A 12,565-nucleotide genomic window follows, 5' to 3' on the forward strand; every position below is an offset into this window, starting at 1 on the left:
TATTATTATATCCTTTTATTGTCATACTTACGTTTTGTAAAAAAAACAAAACAAAAACAAACTGTTTGTTCGGCTCTCCGTTACAAGGTTTGTAAATTCACCAAAGAAATAAAAATACAGAGTCTATTCACTATATATTCAAACACATACATATATAAACTAAAACACACGTTCTTACAGAGTTTACCACTCATTTATTGCAGTAGCACTATGTGGTTTGAAGGTTTTAGCCGCGATGCTAACTAATCTAACGTTAATGAACTAACGTGAATTAATGGAAATCATTGACTTGTTGTCTTAGTGTCAGGATACAGGCTCAGAGACAGAGGTATGAGAATGAACAAACTTTATTTTGTCACAAACAAGGTGAGTGCTCAAAGTTTCAGGTGTTCAGAGGTGAATGTGAGGAGGATACTTCGGCGTGAAGGATTCCAGGTGATCAGATCCTCTTCAGTGAGATTTCCATCAAAACTAACTCAGTTCAGTGATACTTGCTTTCTTTCTTTCCCGTTGGCGAACGAGATTCAGGAGGGGTACATGGATTCAGGACAAGGCAGAGACCATGAAGTGGATCCTGAGGACATCAAAACATGGACAGAGAGGTTAGTATTTTGCGGTATACGTTACGTTACGTTACGTTACGTTACGTGTTGCTGGATGACACAGAGAGTTTCTAGGTGACTGGTTAGGGTCTGTTCCTGTTGGAAGCTTGACGTGAGCGGGGTGTTTTTATGCAGGGTAAGACGTGATCATTGATTGTGCACAGGTGTACGTGATTAGTAATCCGGAGAGAGTGATCGTTGTGTGGTGAGTGCTGAGGATTCTGATTGGTTCCTGACACTTAAATTGTTTTAGTCATTCACTTAAATGTATTCTGTACAACTGTGTCTTCAAATTGCTGATATAACTTATTAATAGCTAATTCCTGCAGTCGACTGTCGTCATTGGCGTTTGTTATGAATAACACAAGTGAATAGGCGTTAACGTTAGTTTGGTCTGTTTTTGTTTATGTACTAGTACAGGTGCCCTGATTCTTTCAAATACCATTTTAAAGCCCTGTACTGGCCAATAATTATTATGTTGTGAATGGATATAATCAGTTTTGTTCTTTTGTTTCCCCAGAACAACCACTGCATTTCTAAAATCATCTGAACATTTCAGAGGTTACATTGAATTACAGTAGTTATCGGCACCACATGCAAGTATTTTATATTACTATGAACTTTTCTGTGTGAATTTGTTTTGTTTGACTGTGTACTTGTGTTTTTAATCAGTTATTCTCTGAAAATATTCCTTCATGCTCTCAAATCTCATTCATGTTACTCAGAAAAATTACATCACCGACTTGGCACCAATAATGCTATATGCATATTCTTGTACCTTAATCATTTGCATTTGAATATAAAAATTGAACTCTGAATTATAACTTAAAGTGTAGTCTTTTTAGACAAAAAAGGCTATTATATGGCTTCAGAAGACTTGCAACACAACTCATAACACATGAGTTGTGGACCAATTTTTCAATTTAATTTTTCATATTTTTTGGATCTTTTCTGTGACATTTTTGGAGATTAAAGGGTTAGTTCAACCAAAAATGAAAATTAAAAGGCATTAATTACTCACCCCCATGCTGTACTAACCCCGTAAGACCTTCGTTCATCTTCGGAACACAAATGAAGATATTTTTGATTAAATTTGAGAGCTGTCTCACTACCACATTGGCTGCCTAAGGGACTGGCTCTTGACGGCCCAGAAAGTCAATGAAGAAAATGTTTAAATATCCCAAGTGACTACTGTGGCTCAACTATAAGTTTATCAAGCGACGAGAATACTTTTTGTGCGAAAAAACATACAAAAACAACGACTTTATTCGACTATTCCTTTTCTTCCTTGTTGGCCTGAAACGAGACTTCCTTAGATTTCCACGACGCATGCGCGAGAATTGCGATCTCCTTCAATCACTTCAGTTCAGTTCTCGCGCATGCGTCGTGGAAATCTAAGGAAGTCTCATTGGATAGATGCACATTTATGATGGATAGATGCACATTTATGATGGACAGATGCACTTTTATGATGAATAGATGCACTTTTATGATGGACAGATGCACTTTTATGATGGATAGATGCACATTTATGGACTGATGCACATTTATGATGGATAGATGCACATTTATGGTGGCCAGATGCACTTTTATGATGAATAGATGCACTTTTATGTTGGATAGATAAACATTCATGATGGATAGATGCACTTTTATGATGGACAGTCCCCAATGAGTGTATGAATGTGTCTGTGTGTATGTGGTGTCATTGAGTTAGTTTGACCGTAGCACCTAACCTTGATCTAACACAACTACAGAGAGACTACTAAATTAAGAAAGCATTCAGATAGAGAGTATGTAAATGGAATTTTAGCATTACTAGACAGAAGTTCAGCAGTATTCAAGGGGTGTGCCCTGAAACATGCACAAAACACAAACACAACCCAGGTGAAAAGGAAATATATTTAAATTGTACTTATTTTGATATACTTAATGTATTTTAAGTGTACCATATTAAATATGTATTAAATGTGCTAAATTGAAACAACTTCAAGTATATTAAGTGTACTTTAATATGTATTTAATTTCAATTTTAAGGTAATAGTAATATATTTTATACTAAATTGTGCTAAAATGGAACCATTTTAAGTACATTTAATGTAATATAATAGCACTGATTTAAAGTGTATTTTAATACACTTTAAATAGACTTTAGAAATACAGCATTAGTATATTTTTAGCTTCACATTAATGCATTCTGAGTATATTTTAAATATAATTTCAGCTTATTAATAATGTATTAGTAGAACACTATTGGACCCACTATTAACATATTAAAAATATATTTTTCCAAAAACCATTTAATATAAAAATAATATATTTTAATGTATTAAAAATACATTTAAACATTTGAATTCAACAAAACCCAATAAAAAAAATATTTCTACAAAACACACAAACACTCTTTGAAAGATAAACTTTAATGCACTACATCAGTAAAGCATTATGAAAACTAAACAAAATACATTAACATAAAATGCATTGATTTGCAGAGGTATTAAACAGAACAAAAATAAATAAATAAATAAACTAACTGAAAGGAGTAGTTCACTTTTGAAAAAACTCTTGGTGATAATTTACTCACCCCCATGTCTTCCAAGATGTCCATGTCTTTCTTTCTTCAGTCGAAAAGAAATTAAGGTTTTTGATGAAAACATTCCAGGATTTTCTCCATATAATCACTGGGAACCAAACGGTTCAGGGTCCAATGGCTAACAGTCAATTTGTCGTGAAAGCATGAGAATTGGCTCAATTGCGAGTCTTGTGCTGAATGCTTGAGAGTTGGCAGCCCTGACAAATCTTTTTTCGAGTCAATTCATTAATTTCGTTCATTGAATGAACCTAATGACTCGGAAAAAGATTTGTTAATTTTGATGAACGAGTTCAAATAGGAAAATCATGAACATGCATCACAGAACAGAGCAAGGCGACCATTTGAGCTTATAAAACTTAAACTTGTGGGTTTTTTTTTTTTTAAATGACCGATCGTTTCGATTGATAAGACCCTTATTCATCGTCTGGAATCGTTTAAAGCCCTTTGAACAGTTTGCACAGAAACTGTCTTTTGGACCTTGAACCGTTTGGTCCCCAATGAAGTCCATTATATGGAGAAAATCCTGAAATGTTTTCATCAAAAACCTTAATTTCTTTTCAACTGAAGAAAGAATGACATGGATATCTTGGCATGGGGGTGAGTAAGCTATCAGCTAAAGGTTTTTTTTTTTTTTTAAAGTGAACTAATCCTTTAAGTCAAACAAAGTGAAATACAATAGCAAAAAGTAAAGTGGCCAAATCTTGAGTAAAAAGAGAAGTTCGTGACTTGTTCAGTCTGCCATAGACTCTTTTGGGGACATCAGAAACACAGAGGGAAATCTGGCAAGAATAAAAAAAAACAAGCATTAGTATAAACTTGTTCATTTATAATTCTAATAAAAAGCTGTCACTTTGTTACTTAATTCAGAACACTTAATGCACAAAAAGTCAGATATAATTATTATAACAAATAGGATTTTTCTTTATCATAAAGAATTTTCTAACCATTTCTGAGGTTTCAGGAAGACACAGCTCAGATGATCTTGGGCTTGAGCTGAATGAACCTCGTTTCATGGACTCCAGGGCCTCTTTGAGAGATGCTAATATCCCTGGAAGCTCTATAAGAAAAAATAAAGTCGCATGTTATACAAAGTTAGGGCAGAAAAAACACTAGTTTGTGTTCTTCATATATAATTTGTATTTTGTTTAAATGGTGAAACATATTTAATGAACCATTACTGTAACTTCCACGCTATTATTAAAGTAATTATTCATTATTAATAAAGACAGAACTTTCTATTGAAAGTTACAAGTTGGTGACAGCTGATAACGCCTTGATTAAATGTAAAAAAGCTGAATACCACTCATAAAATCATATAAATCAGTCCCTCGAGAAAAACACGATTATGTGATTGCATAATTCAATGCATAATCAGGCAAAATACATATTCATTTTTCAAATACGTGTTAATATATAATAGGTCACTTAGTTACTTAGCTGCTACATGACACACTATTCTATTGCCTTTTTTTTTGTTTTTCACCAACAAAAAGTTACAAATCAAGAGGATCAACTACTACTTACTCGACTTGACCTCATCTACTCACGGTTAGGTTTAATAAAAAAAAATGTCTTTGCAATGTGCAAATTCCTTGGCTAGGCTAAATATTAAATATAAAATCTCTCATTTCATTATTTAACATCATTTTAATTTCTCAGTGCAAGATATTTAATAATTGGTTTTGTGAAAGCTTATAGTTGGTGATTACAACTTAATTTATTTATCGAATTGACATGAAAACTGACAGCCTACTAATAATTAATTAGATTTTACTATGAATTAAATATCACAGATGTGAAAGTTTTATTAGAGCTTAAAATATATTATAATATTTAAAACACAAGAAGTTACTTAGGGACAATCAAGCCTGTCGTGTAATCACCATTAATAACCTTTTTTCTGCAAACACAGTGTGCAATGTTTTTATAGTTGTTTTATGTCACTGTCTAGATCTATAACAATTAAGTTGATAGACGTCAATGGATTAACTCGCTTTAGTGTCAAATCAACAGAAACGCCAGTAATCCACAGAACATCGACATCAACTTCTGAAAATATTTTCTAAACCCAAAGTGAGAATAAAGCCAATTATACTAATCACTTAAACTAATAAACTTACCACCAAGAAGTAAGATCTTTTCTGGCAGTATCTTGCTCTGTCCATGTCGTGGCGGCGCAGCTCTGCGTTGTCCTCTTCACTGCTAAATTGTTCGCGGGAGCTGACGACCTGGTAATCTGCTCGTGTTTTCTCTTAATATTAGATCGGTGCTATCCACATTCACTAGGTCCGAGTCAGTGAAATAACAAAGCAAAATTTGGAAAATACATGATTTCTGTTGAAATATCCGAAGTAGGAAATCTAGGAATACCACAGTGACAGTCAGTAGTATCCGTTGTCCGCGCCCTGCCCAACATGTAAGTTCAAATGGCAGTGTGTGATTGGACAATTGCCGGCAAGCTTGTTTTGAAAAGATTGGCTCTGATTGGTCCAAATGAATGCAACTGGAAATATTAACTAACATCCACAAAAAAAGAAACAACTCTGTTAATATAAACCTAACATGCTTTAAAACAATTTTTTTAAATTAATTTTGGCTAAACAAATGTAAGAGTCAAGCTTTAAGAAATTTATTTTGTTTTTCTAGTATGTACACCTGATCTTTTATGTTGATGTGTGCAAGTACTGGTATTCACTTGTTTTGTGGAAAAGACTATTTGATTAATTAATGCAGAAGTATAGAAGTGCATTACTTGTTAGTCAAATTTTAGTGCTTTTCATAATTATAACAAATTAATTTAAAAAAGTTAAACCTAAAACACATAATATAAAGTGTGAAATACATATGCATTGAGTTAAGTGTTGGTAGTATTACAAAAAGTGTGGTAGTTTTTGGTATATTTCTTAAAAGCTTAACTGAGCACATATTTATAATTAAAGTGCTACTTAGTCTTTGTAGAAATATACAATTAATTTCGATACATGTTTAATTGCCTACATGTTAGGAAGGGAATTAAAGGGACTTGAATTTTTAAACTTGAAGTGAACACAAAAAATACTTTAATTTAGCAACAAGTATGCTTTCTGTAAAGACACTAAAACTTCACTAAAACTATGTTTGTTTTTAGCATATTTCTAAAAGTGTAATTAAGTGTATATTTATTAGCATTGCGTTTCTAGTAAAATATTTTTAAATATAATTAACATATGTTTGTATTTAGCATATTTCTTAAAAATGTAATTAAATACCAATGTACTTCTAGTACACTTTTTAGAAACATATTTAAAGCATGATTGTCATTAGCATATTTATTAAAAATATAATTAAGCATACATTTATTACCAATGTACTAATAATATACTTTTTTAGAAATACATTAAAAGTATGCTTTTCTGTATTTCTTAAAAGTGTATTTAAACATATATTTATTACCAATGTACTTCTAATATACTTTTTAGAAATACATTTAAAGTATAATTATCATTAGCATATTTATTAAAAATATAATAAAGCATACATTTATTACCAATATATTACTAATATACTTTTTATAAATACATTAAAAGTATGCTTTTCTATAGTATATTTCTTAAAAGTGTAATTAAATATATATTTATTACCAATGTACTTCTAGTATACTTTTTAGAAATATACTAAAATGCAATAAAATACATTTTTAGTACACTTTAAATAAGCATGTTGTAAATACAAATGTATTATAAACACACTATTTGTATTTCAAATATATTTTTAATACATTTAATACAACGTCTTTTTCACCTGGGAAAACATATGAGCACACCTTCACCTTCTTGAACTGAGTCTGACGTGGTGTTTTACAAAACTGTCATACTCCACTAACACTAATAAACTACCAGTCCACATAACTGATGGCCAACTAAAATAGAAGATGTGTAACCTCCCAATACAGAGCAGTTCTGACAGTAAAATCTATGCTGCATTAGGATTCTAGCCCATTTAAAGGGATGGTTCACTCAGAAATTAAACAATTCAGTTCAATTCAATTCAATTCAAATGTAAAGTGGACCAAACAAATCAAGTGTTGAGGACAGAACAGGATGCTATTCTGTCATCCATTGTACATGTTGGCTATGATCTGGGTAAATTATTAATTAATTAAACATAATAATAGAGAAATAATTAAAATAAATAGTGAAATTATTAATGTGGATACTTTTAGCACCTTTTCCCATTTTAGGCTTTTACCAAGAACCTATATGTAAAGATCTGTGCAGGTTATGTAATAGAACTGTCCATGCCAGCATTCACTGACATAAGCACATACTCATTCCAGGCACATACTGTACATAATTCAACACTTGAATGAATCCATATGTATTCACAAATGCAGCACTATTCAAATGCCCTCACAATGGGGACAAAAAAAAAAATAGACATCATACACACATCGTGAGTGTGCAAATGAACTCAGCCTCATTATGTCTTGATCTGTCTTTCCTCATAGTCAATAAGAGCAGAATAAAGAGCAAGATAATAAATAACTCAGAAGCCTACATAGGTATAGTGGTATGCACTGCTCTGCTGGGGCAGGGGTGAAATCCTCACACAAGAAGAATCCTCCGTAGGCTAGCTAGACCATCCCATTTCGTGGGCTTCGAGTCCATTGAAGGATGCAGCCTCTGATTTGGGACACAGCTAATAAAAACTAAGACTAGATAGACAAGACAAAACATAATATGATTGTGACACAGGATTACTGGAATACAGTGGATTACACTCACTTCGTGACCAGTGTTGGGTGTAACTAATTACTAAGTAATTAGTTACTGTAATTTAATTACTTTTCCCTTGAAAATGTGAAGTAAAGGATTACTCTTCATTTATCTGTAATTTAATTACAGTTACTTCTGATGTATTTGAGGTAAATACTGTGTATAGATCAATCCGATCTCACAGCGATTTGTATGCATTTTATGAGGTGTCTAAATTATACGACCGCACTCGTACAAATTCGTATGAATTATTGTAAAATATGTATGAAAAAAGTGTGAAATGTCATGAGATCAGAAATAAAAAAATAGTGGGTTTAACATCAAAATGTATTGTCTGATGCTAAAAAGTGTGTTTTTATAATGTAACCTTCTCAACCTTGGTCAGTTTAAGGATAATTCATACAATTTTATAGTATTTATTTGAAAGAATTAAAACAGATTCCTGTCTATCCTTGTATTATTCAGCTGGTTGAAATTGATATGGGATTTTGAAAGTAATTAAAAGTAATTAAATACTTTTTAGAGAGAGTAATTAGTACAGTAATCTAATTACACTGTTGAAGAGGTAATTAGTAACTAGTAGTTAATTACTTTTTTAGAGTAACTTACCCAACACTGTTCGTGACCTAGAAGATGGTTGTCTTGGCTAATGGTTCTGGCAGGGCAGCCATGACGTGACAAAGATTGGGTTTGGTGGCCATGACGTGAACAAGCTCAGGCTTGGAAGTCATGATGTGAACAAGCTAAGGCTTGGCAAGCATGACTTAAAGAAACTCAGGCTTGGCAGGCACGACATGAACAGTCTCTGGCTTTGCAGGCATGAAGTGAACAGGTTCGGGCTTGGCAGGCATGGCGTGAACAGGCTTAGGGTTGGCAGGCATGACATGACATGACATGAACAGGCTCAAGCTTGGTAGTCATGGCATGACATGAACAGGCTCAAGCTTGGTAGTCATGGCATGAAGAAACTCAGGCTTGGCAGGCATGACGTGAAGAGACTCAAGCATGGCAGGCATGACATGAACAGGCTCAGGCTTGGCAGGCCTGACTTAAAGAGACTCAGGCTTGGCAGGCATGACATGAACAGGCTTAGGCTTGGCAGGCATGACATGAACAGGCTCAGGCTTGGCAGGCATGACATGACATGAACAGGCTCAAGCTTGGTAGTCATGGCATGAAGAAACTCAAGCTTGGCAGGCATGACGTGAAGAGACTCAAGCTTGGCAGGTATGACATGAACAGGCTCAGGCTTGGCGGGTACTGAAGGATTGTGGGGATCCTCATCCACAAACCCACAGTAAATGATGAGCCGCTTAATAGAAGGGCATGTATTAGGCCAGGGAAAAGTAAATTTTTGTTTTGAGAAATCGCTGACAAATGCCCGAAATCACAGGCAAATCGGTGCTTGTTCACGCGATTGACAATCACGCAGTGTGAATGAGCAAAGACATGATCTGAGAAAATTGCGAATGAGTCGCCGACGCCTGTAAGATATTTGGCATGCTAAATATCATAACCTGTCGGCGATTCAAATTCCAAAAATCCTGCCGTGTGAAAAGTGTTCTGACTGAAAACTACATCGGCGATGACCGACAGCCAATGAGAGAGCAAGATACAGGACAGCGGAATGTTCGGGGAGGAGTTAGACCAGAATATCAGTATTTTAATAGATGGGGAGTGCGGGGCACAACCTAACGCGGGTTAAAGGATAATTCCGGTATTTAACACCTTGAGTCTATTTTGTAGTTTGTTTTAAATGAAATAGAGTGGTGGGCTTAGAAATTTTGACAATGGGTCCTGTCTCGACTTTTTGACTATTTTAGAATTGCATGTGAGAGCTTTAGTTTAGACTGACTGTCTATGGGCATTTATAAACATGTCCTTAAAACAACCCTTAACGTTCATTTTCAAAACTGTATACGTAACTCACTGAGTGGTTGGTGGTGTTCGTTGATGTTCCGAAACAAGTAGCGTAGCGAAATACCGCTTCTGTCGTGTTTTATTTGTCATTTTTTTAAATTGCATTAATGTCTGCTGGAGGACTTAGTGCTCGTTGATATTACTGCGCTAGGTAGGAAAACGGAAAGGGGTCTGTTTACATTTGGTTGTAGTCTTTTCGCTCAGTTCTCCGTCTTGCCATATTTGACTGTGTCTGTGATATTTTTTTACGGTACGCTAGACACCGTGTTCCGTACAGCGTCCTGGTTGTCGCCATCAAGTGGTCGGGAGTGTGCTAACGCTTCAGACTCAAGTATCGTGTGGAAGTTTATACGCGGTTGTGAGGTATCTGAAAAAAATAGTTCCACTATAGCAAACAACACAGATTTAAAGCATACATTGCGCCGATATATTTGTTTTTAATCATCATAGAACACCACCAACCACTCGGTGAGTTGCACAGTTTTTTTTTTTTTAAATGAACGTTAAGGGTTGTTTTAAGGACATGTTTGTGCATGTGTAACCCCTCACACCCGGGTCCAACTCGCCCCGCTCCAAGCGGGCTTCGAACCCGGGTCTCCGGCATGAGAGTCGGGCGCTCTAGCAAGGAGGCTAATGACTGCAGCCTCTAACGTCTATCGCTAGAGCGCCTATTGAGATCGGGTAGTGAGGTTTACTCGCACAGCAACTACTAGCTGGCCTCCGTTACACTCACCCCCCTAAACCTCACTCTCATCCGGGTCACGGCACCAATGTAACCCCTCACACCCGGGTTCAACTCGTCCCGCTCCAAGCGGGCCTCGAACCCGGGTCTCCGGCGTGAGAGTCGGGCGCTCTAGCAAGGAGGCTAAAGACTGCAGCCTCTAGCGTCTGTCGCTAGAGCGCCTATTGAGATTGGGGAGTGAGGTTTACTCCCACAGCAACTACTAGCTGGCCTCCGTTACACATGCCCATAGACAGCCAGCCTAAAGCTCTCACAGGTTATTCTAAAATAGTCAAAAAGTCGAGACAGGACCCACTGTCAAAATTTCTAAGTCCACCACTCTATTTCATTCAACCATTTCATTACTCACCCCTATGCTGTACCAACCCCGTAAGACCTTCGTTCGTCTTCGGAACACAAATGAAGATATTTTTGATTAAATTTGAGAGCTGTATAACTACCACATTGGCGAGCCAATGTGGTAGTTATACAGCTCTCAAATTTAATCAAAAATATCTTAATTTAATTTGTGTTCCGAAGACGAACGAAGGTCTTACGGGGTTGGTACAGCATGGGGGTGAGTAATTAATGACTTAATTTTCATTTTTGGGTGAACTAACCCTTTAAATGTAACACAGACTTTTTACATAGTCAGTCAGGATCAAGCAGGTTTTCTTTCTGCTCTTTTTCTCTCGCTGCCAGAAGACGATCTCCTGCGAATTTGCGGAAAGTTTTGATTATATTTCGTGAAGATACTGGACAAAGAGTGTTTTGACACCATGCAAGTAAATTTTTTCATCACAGGTTTTTTTCGGTTTCCGAGTTGTGTGTATTCGTTTCCAAATCTAACTTTAAATTGCTTGTTGGCTCAAACATAGTACCATTTTGAAACATGTCAGCAATTCCTAGCGACTGTTACCTAGGCTTAAAATATGTAATAAACAGCGGGGTTAGTTGTAACACAGTGTTACATCTAAACTGCAAATTGTACAATGATAATCAAATGAAAAAGGAGCCACACAACTTTTCAGGTTTGAGTATACATTTAACTTTGTTGGACTTTCACAAAAAATGTTGGAATTCAAAATGTTTAAAATTAAGTGTACTATGAATGATAACTTGTTTATTTATTAAAAAATATGGCCTGTTTTTAATGCAATAAACCCTTTAAATTTTTATTTTAAGCACATTTGTATTATTATTACTGTTATTATTGTTAATAATAATAATTGTACATGCAGCTGCCACACACAAATCTAATTTAATTGCAATTACAATATTTATAATTTTATTTATTATTATTTATTGCAAAACTGTGCAGCCCTTTTCTATGTCTCTATCGACGATATTGATCCACAATAGAAGGATGATTGGGTGAGGGATGGATGTATGGATATCTATCTACAGATGCACAAACAATATCAAACTATACAAATAAAATAGTACTGAATTATGTGTGTTACACACAAGTGTTACAACTAACCCCTCTGTCTGTTACAATTAACCCCGCATATGGGGTAAGTTGTAACATTTGCACTTCTGTCACTTTCAGTGCAACTGTACGAAAATGATAGGTCCTAGAAAAAAACTTTAAGTGTTCATTTGTAGTACGTGCCTGTGTTTTTATCAAACAATAACTATATTTTATAACTATATTTTATAATGTAATATAATGTAATATAAGGCCTTGTTGAACAGAAATTGAAAAAAAAAATCATAGCATGATAACATAGGCATTTTCACTTTTTTAGTAAACAAAAACTAAATTGTCATCAAAGAAATGTGTTTCCCCTTTTCCCGTGTTAGGCCATTAAAGGGTTAATAACGTAATGATATCAGTATCATCCATAGCCTGTCTATGATTTTACTGTCTATGATTTTAAGCAGGTTATGTTGAACAAAAAAACGACATTTTCCGCTCCAGGTCGACAGATGACAGCAGTGTGCCGGCATCAATAGTCTTTCCGGAGGAAAC

At 35.1% G+C, this 12,565-nt stretch overlaps 1 long non-coding RNA gene across 1 annotated transcript; it reads right to left on the reverse strand.

The window, feature by feature from the left end:
- Positions 1-3,534: 3,534 nt before the first annotated feature.
- Positions 3,535-5,739, reverse strand: LOC120494987 (uncharacterized). Its single transcript, XR_005625956.2, has 3 exons — positions 5,316-5,739; positions 4,140-4,252; positions 3,535-3,974 (listed from the first exon to the last, which is right to left on the reverse strand). It is a non-coding gene; the product is annotated as an uncharacterized LOC120494987 (long non-coding RNA).
- Between the last annotated feature and the right edge of the window lie 6,826 nt (positions 5,740-12,565).

This window comes from Pimephales promelas, chromosome 12, assembly GCF_988280905.1.
Source record: "Pimephales promelas chromosome 12, fPimPro1.hap1.1, whole genome shotgun sequence".
In the NCBI taxonomy this organism is placed as follows: Eukaryota; Metazoa; Chordata; class Actinopteri; order Cypriniformes; family Leuciscidae; genus Pimephales; species Pimephales promelas.